This window comes from Lycium ferocissimum, chromosome 8, assembly GCF_029784015.1.
Source record: "Lycium ferocissimum isolate CSIRO_LF1 chromosome 8, AGI_CSIRO_Lferr_CH_V1, whole genome shotgun sequence".
In the NCBI taxonomy this organism is placed as follows: domain Eukaryota; kingdom Viridiplantae; phylum Streptophyta; class Magnoliopsida; order Solanales; family Solanaceae; genus Lycium; species Lycium ferocissimum.
The window spans coordinates 38178165-38186409 of NC_081349.1; the positions used below are offsets into that span (position 1 = coordinate 38178165).

The window sequence follows — 8245 nt, forward strand, 5'->3', positions numbered from 1 at the left end:
TAATTTTTAGCCAAATTGTTTAGCCAAAATAATGGAATTTTAACTACGTATTTCTTTTTTGTTTCTTCTTTAATGCAATGATTATTTGTTCTAATTGTGTATTTTTTTCTTTTTTGCCAAATAAAAATAACTTGATTATAATATCATCATCTATAGCCAAATAACAAAATTACGTTGTTCCAAGTTTTGTTACATATTTGACTCGAAAAAAATGATTCAAATAATTGGTGGACTTAAAAAGGTAAAAATTATATTATATCATAAAAATATCGTGTGTGTGACACTTTCATGGGCTGAGATCGTCTTGGAAGGTCGAGGATAGTAAAATATCTTGTTCAGTGGTAATTAGACCAACGTAAAACACAAATATACATCGAATAAAAATCGTTAAGTATAGGATGATCCCGATCTATTCTGCCTAGTTGTTACTATTATTTAATGAAAAAACAGCTTATATCAAGTGGAACTATATAGAGTTAAACCATTAAATAATACATAGACCATAGTACGTATAATAATACTAGTAGATAGTGTTGTGTTCTGCATTTGGTTTAGATATATATAGATTTATAAGTGTTACTTGGATTAAAATAACAGCATGCGCCGACGAATCAAATAATAAACTGACTTTTTCAGTGAGTAATCTCTAAAAGAAGCTAAGGTCAATGATTAAAAAAATAATAATACCTTTTTATATTTAAATAATTAAAACTAATAGGAGTATTTTTATTTCATTTTTGATGACATGACTTTTTAGGCATACAAATATATTGCAGATCGTAAATTCCAAAAGTCTTTATTTTTTAAATTTCATATCTAGACAAATAAGTTTAAGTAAAATAAAATGGAGGGATATCGTATACCTCTTCCATTCTATTATGTAATCTAGTTTGATTTTTGAGGTCTAAGTTGCCAAATTTAGAATGTCAGCTGATTCATTTCTGTTTTAATTAAGTCCGCTTTTTCGAGTACAAGATCTAGCACGACTTTAGCCATAAGTTTCGTGTTCCAGTTTTGGAATAAAAATTTCCTTTAGAAGGGAATACTTTACACTCAAAATGAAACTTTCCAATGCAAATTTGAATTGATAGGGTTCAAAACCAATATCACGCACCGGGTGGGATAACGTTAAAATTGTTATTTATAGTTGGAAACGTGCCAGCAAGGCAGTCATATCTCTGAAGTGCAGTCCCCCATATATATCAAAATAAAAACAAAAATGAATGCCGGGTCAACCTCTCCCATATTTCAAACTTGACAACAAACACAAAAGACAGCAAGTGCCACCTCATCAAATGCATGAATCAAGTTCCTTAAATCTCCTATAAATAGCCCCTCTTCTTACTCTCACTTCATCCTCGGCAGCTTTCACTCCTCATAATAAGCACTAAATTCCAAGTACAAAGCTGCCACAGCACATTCACTACAATGCCTTCTGCAGCTACAACTTTGGTCTCCAAATGCACTATTTTCCCCTCACAAAATCATCTCTACCTGACCTCAAACTCTCTGTTTCCGATCTTCCAATGCTCTCTGTTCACTATATTCAGAAAGGTGCTCTCTTTACCCGTCCTCCTTTTCCTATCACCCAACTCATTTCCCTTCTTAAACTCAGTCTTTCTCAAACACTCACTCACTTCCCTCCCTTAGCCGGTCGATTCGTGACCGACCCAAATGGCTACGTCTACATTACTTGCAATGATGCTGGCGTTGATTTTGTACATGCTACAGCCACTCACATTTACATTCGCGACGTCATAGGCTCCATTGATGTTCCTCATCATGTCAAGGAGTTCTTCCCTTTAGACCCCACTATTAGCTATCGAGGGCATTTCATCCCTCTTCTCGCAGTCCAAGTAACGGAATTAGCTGACGGCGTCTTTATTGGCTGCGCCGTTAACCATTCGGTCACTGATGGGACATCTTTTTGGAACTTTTTCAATACATTCGCTGAGGTGAGTAGAGGTGTGAAGAGGATTATTAGGCAGCCGGATTTTACCCGTAATTCAATTTTGATTTCAAATGCTGTGCTAAAACTCCCAGCTGATCGTCCTAAAGTTACTTTCGCCGGTGACGCCCCCTTGAGGGAGAGGATATTTAGTTTCAAAAGGGAATCAATTCTAAGACTCAAAGCGAAGACCAACAATCAGATATTGAATTTCGACGGAGAAATTAGCATTGTTGAATTGATGGCAAAACAGAGGAACGATCCCCTGAAATTTGATATGAAAGCAAAAACAGAGACGATAGATCCAACGGCTGAGATTTCATCATTTCAATCGCTTTGCGCTTTGCTCTGGCGTGCGGTGACACGTGCAAGGAAATTCCCATCTTCCAAAATGACGACATTTCGAATGGCTGTAAATTGCCGTCACCGTCTCCAACCGAAGCTAAATCCGTTATACTTTGGCAACGCAATTCAGAGCATTCCAACTTACGCGTCTGCAGGGGACGTTTTATCTAACGATTTGCATTGGTGTGCGGAGCAATTGAACGAGAATGTGAAGGCGCACGATGATGTTATGGTGAGGAAGTTTGTAGAGGATTGGGAGAAGGACCCACGGTGTTTTCCGTTGGGGAATTTTGACGGAGCGATGCTAACAATGGGGAGCTCGCCGAGGTTTCCAATGTACGATAATGATTTTGGGTGGGGCAGACCCGTTGCTGTTAGGAGTGGAAGGGCGAATAAGTTTGACGGGAAGATATCAGCGTTTCCAGGGAGAGAAGGAGGAGGAAGCGTAGATTTGGAGGTGGTTTTGTCACCTGAAACAATGGAAGGTTTAGAGTCTGATCAGGAATTCATGCAGTATGTTACTGGGTATTAAATGTGGGGTGAAAAACTCAAAAAGGATGAATATGTGCTTGGACTGTTCTGATTCATTTTATTTCATGTACTGTAGTATGTTCCGTAGCAGTATGAAATTGTCAAATTCTCTAGCTGATTGAACGAATTGAATTACAAATTCTGTGCTTATAAAAATAATTCAAATGGACAAAACAAGAACTGGAACGTTAAAACCTGTCATACGAGTAATATTCTTCAGTCTTCAGCTGGAAAAACATTAGTGTCCAAGTTCTTAATTAGTCTCATTAATTGATAAAAAGACTGAGAAATCACATGACCTACAGAGTCAAACCATAAATAAATATTACTAATGACTTGGCTACAATAGCACTCAACAATATAGCAGAGTAGATATTTCAATGAATGTGTGCTGTATATCTAGAGTGTTTGGTTTATATCCAAATGTTTGCTTGGATTAAAATAATAGCATACGCCGGCAAATTAAAAAAGACGGCTTAGAATCACCATATGGAATGATAAACCAGGCCATTTTAATTAGTAGATAATCTAGAACACAAGCTGCAAAGTCTTTTTAAAATAATTTATTTAGTAGTGGTCTTAATTAAAGTAGTCCAGCGACAGTTTTTGAATATGCTGGCGTTAAGTATTTCATTTAATGTTTATTTATTGTAAGAAGGATAGATTCCAACCCAACTTTTTGTAGAATAACAGCCACCACACAGATTCTGTGGGATCAGGTATTTGTCTCATTTGTCTTTTACTATATATGGTCTCACATGCATGCACGGTTTAAGACTAAAGCTGTTAAGACGGTTTATTCCATGCAAATACAGTGTTTTTATACCCCCAAGTATTTTCCGTAAGAAAAATGCTCAATTTATTCCTAATATATATTAATTAACTATGTCATCATCCGGTAGAAATTGTCAACAAACGAACTCTTTAGGGGTCGTTTGGTGCATGGTATAGGCTGGGATATCCCAGCACTAATAAATTTATACCTTCTACTAAACACGGTACAAAATGAAGCATAATCCTGAGGGTGAGATATCCCACCTTATCCCACTAAGGTTTGGATTATTTTATCCCATCTGGTATAGGCTGAGATATCTCAGCACTAATTTTTTGTACCGTTTTTGGTAGGAGGTATAAATTTATCCTGGGATAAATTTACACCTCCTGCCAAACACGGTACAAAATGAAGCATAATCCCAAGGGTGAGATATCCCACCTTATCCCACCAGATGGGATAAAATAATCCCAAAAGATGGGATAAATTAGTCTCGGAATTATAATCCCGGAATAATTTTGACTACCTACCAAACAACCGCTTAGTCTTTTACCATTACTCAAACTTTTCATATTTGCCCTTTATTTTCCAAAGCAGCTCAACTGACTTATTTTATCCTTATTGCCCAAGCACATTAATCCATTTATTATTGAAGAGGATTTGCTCATATTGATTGCAGTGGCTACCTCAAGTTAGTGGCGAAATCAGGAATTTGTTTACCCCGAATTAAGGATACAATTGAATTCATACACGAGTTAAAGGATATGTGGTATTGATTTGTTAGAATTAAGATTGAATGCAAAGTAACCAATATAATATAAATATGAATAAAACGAAGTAAAGAACTATTTTGACAAGCCTGGGCCTCTTGATCTTTCGGAGTGAATCCCTAATAGAGGAATGATTCCGAGGAGCGTTTGAGCTATAAAAAGCTCAAAGAATCGAAGTAAAAGGGATAATTGTGGAGCAAAAGAAAAGAATTTTGAATATGTTATAAAATAATAAAATTAAAATGCAAGAGAACATATATATGAAAGAGACTTGAAGATTGATATGATTTCTTTCACTTCTGTGTTTTTTCAATAGGACATGAGTGGTCCTATTTATAAGAAAACTAATTTAGTAATACATTTGGTTTCACCAACTAAAAGATAATTAACATTTGGTGATCACTAACTAAAAGATAACTTACTTTGGTGATCACCAAAGTACTTGAATGATACATGGACATTCACTATTAAATATTATTTACAACTGAATAAGTTAAATTGGAGTTTTTACTTAGTACAATAATATTGCCTTCTTGAATCTGATCCCCTAACACATATAGCTCGAACTCTATTTATAGCGTTCTAATTAGCCATTAAGCCAGTAATCAGCCGCCCAGTGTTTTAAAAGGCGTTTTTGGGGTGAGCCCAGGGGCGGGGCGTATCAAAAATGCCCCGGGGCGATGATTCGAGGCGAAAGTCTCAAAAGGCGTACGCCCAGCAATTCGGGGTGTACGTCTGGGCGTTTGGGGCAAGTTTTTTTTGTTGGGGCGTGTTGGGGCGTAAGCCCATAAAACTTCTTCAAACTAAAACAAAATTTGTTAAATAAGTCCTCAGTATAATGCCCAAATTCTCAAAAGTCAACTAGTAATTACTCAAATATTTTAAAAAGGAACCGAAACATTAAATTTAAAAGTCACAACTTTTTTTTATTGCTAGAATGCCTAATATATGTTCTTTTTCAATTTTTTATCTTGTCTTCTACTATCTCAAAAAAGTAACGGCATCATTTGTCTTTGTAAGTAGCGTATAATAGATTGTTCTTATTAGTTTTTTGTAGGGATGGAGCATATATTTATAGTTTTCTTCAAATTTTTTATTTATTTTACCTATTTAAAAGTATTTATTATAATTATATCCTTTTATGAAATACTAAAAATTAAAAGTCCAATAGAGCCACGCCCGCGTCTCGAGGCTACGCTTTCCGCCGAGGAAGACGTAAAACGCCCCCGCCTTACGCCCCGCCTTTTAAAACACTGATCAGCCCCAATAATGGCTAATTAATAGTCATAAGTAATAGTCATAAATGCTGCCTTAAATGCTACTCGTCCGCGCCAAATCTGATCCGTTTGACTAACGGATACAAAACGCGATATCCTCATTTAATGACCCTGTTGAGCTGTTACTTCGAGGTGAATTTAGCACGTCAGGTGTCACCTCGGAATAGACCGGAACAATCTCCTTTGATCCGGCTGGTTGACTCCAAGTCCTCATTCTGACTGCCACGTGTCCTGCTGACTGAATGCTGCGTGTAAAGCTGTACAAAATTTGGTTAGAAGTTTTTGAAGTTTGATATACATATGTACTATAATTTTTTTTATACATTGCAATAGCTACATGACTGAAAAGGTTTTAGATCGCAGTCATCAATGGCTATGAGTTGAAATTAGAATCCCAGAAAATGAAAGAATAGAATAATGCCTATTTGTCCAATAATAAGTACTATCATTATTTATCATAACATATATAACCTCGATATATAGAAACCTAAATAATTTGTTTCTACAGAAATTCTTTTTATTTTTTCGAGATGGATCAAAAGCTGTCCTCATACATGATCAAGGAAATTCACAAAGATGCATTGCACAGTTCAGCTGATTCAGCGTACATTAAACAGTGTACATTTTTCACATCCTAATCCGTAATACTCCATATGTTTCAATTTATGTGAATCTATTTTCTTTTTAATTCGTGTTAAAATAAATGATCTCTTTCCTAATTTGAAAATAAATTTACTTTATGAAGTGATTTACAGCCACACAAATATTCAAAACTTATTTTGAACCACAAGTTTCAAAAGTCTTCACTCTTTCTTAAATATCGTGCCCAGTCAAATGGGTTCACATAAATTGAAACAGAAGGAGTATGTATTTGGCTCCACATTAGTAGTATAGTTCGATTAATTGAATAGTCCCAACGAAAGTGTGACTACTATATTAAACTAGATGCAAATACCGTCTTAGCAAGCCAACATTATATTGTCTTTTACTTATTAATGTGTTTTTTGTTACTATTTCCTGCGTGTCTAAAAATTGTCTTAATATGATTTGACACGAATTTTAAAAAAAAAATACTTTTGAAATATATGATCTAAAATAAGCCTTAGATATTTGTGTGGTTGGTAAATCATCTTATAAAATTAAATTATATATAAATATAGAAATGTATCAATCTTTTTCTGACAAACTAATAACGAAAGTAAGATAATTTTTTTGGACATAGGGAGTATATATGTTGCTTATTTTTACTTAAAATCTATTTTAGAAATAATGATATGTTTTTATATTGATAACAATTCAGTTTAAATAGGAAAAAAAATAAACTTTAAACTTCTCATTTTATCCTTTTAAGAAGTTTAATAGACAAAAAAAATATGAGGCCATAGTTAAGAACACAAGCTTCCAAAACTTCTATGGTTACACAAATATTATGACATATTTAATGTCACAACTTTTAATTTTTTTTTTCTTAAATTTCCCGTTGAGCCATACTATGTTAAACAAACTATAGGTAAAAACTTAAGCTCACAAAATGTTTATATCAAATAATATTGATCTACGATGATTAAGAGATTTAATGAGGTAAAAAGTATAAAATTATATGTATATTTTCCTTGAGTTTGTCATATTTAGAATATTTATTCATGTTATAGTTTTCCATGTTACCAATACTGATGTAGTTAGATTAGCTCATTAAAATTTTGAATAGTATATTTATTATTATAGTACTAAAAATATAAAAATACAGTCATCTATAATGACTAATTAATGAGTTTGTCATATTTAGAATATTTATTCATGTTATAGTTTTCCATGTTACCAATACTGATGTAGTTAGATTAGCTCATTAAAATTTTGAATAGTATATTTATTATTATAGTACTAAAAATATAAAAATACAGTCATCTATAATGACTAATTAATGATATCTGCATGAATAATATGTGGGTCCCCTGATATGATGATGTAGAGACATGTGTGAGACACTCCAAGCAAATCATTAACAAATAAGTTAATCAAAGTAAGAAAATGCAATGTCAGTAGGCCCTTCGGATTCAATTGAGACTTCCAGCAGGTTTGAAATGGATAAACAACTGGGAGCCCACAGGTATAATAACTTTTAAGCTGGTACAGGAGTAATTAAACAAAAGTGGAAGGGTTTTCTTGTTTAGCAGTGGACGACGATCCTGCCTCCCCAAACCCGTGCTTCTATATAGTACTAGATGGTGTGTCTTCGTCACGTGCTTGTGGCGCCCATTATTGTTTACATGTGTCGTTTAATTGTTGTATAATCTAAAAATGAGAGAAACAAACTTAACTTAGAACTTTGTTTCTGCAAAAGTAATGATGGACGACATATGGGCTATAAAGGAAGTATGGACCATCTTTGTCAATATACCATCAAAGAATGTCTAAAGCAAATGGGTTATGGAGATCAAATTGCTTGGTCAAATCTTGAATCCAAACTTCAAGCTAAATTTGGAAGCTAAAGAGCTACCTGACTCTCTTCCACAAAGGCAAATCATAGCATTCGTCTCAAAGTTAAGTCTAACACTAACCAGCCTATTAGTCTACCAAGAGAATTACCAAGGAACTAAAGAAG

General features: G+C 34.2%; 1 pseudogene; it reads left to right on the forward strand.

The window, feature by feature from the left end:
- Positions 1 to 1355: 1355 nt before the first annotated feature.
- On the forward strand, positions 1356 to 2861 carry LOC132068361 (uncharacterized acetyltransferase At3g50280-like; annotated as a pseudogene).
- The last annotated feature ends 5384 nt before the right edge of the window (positions 2862 to 8245 follow it).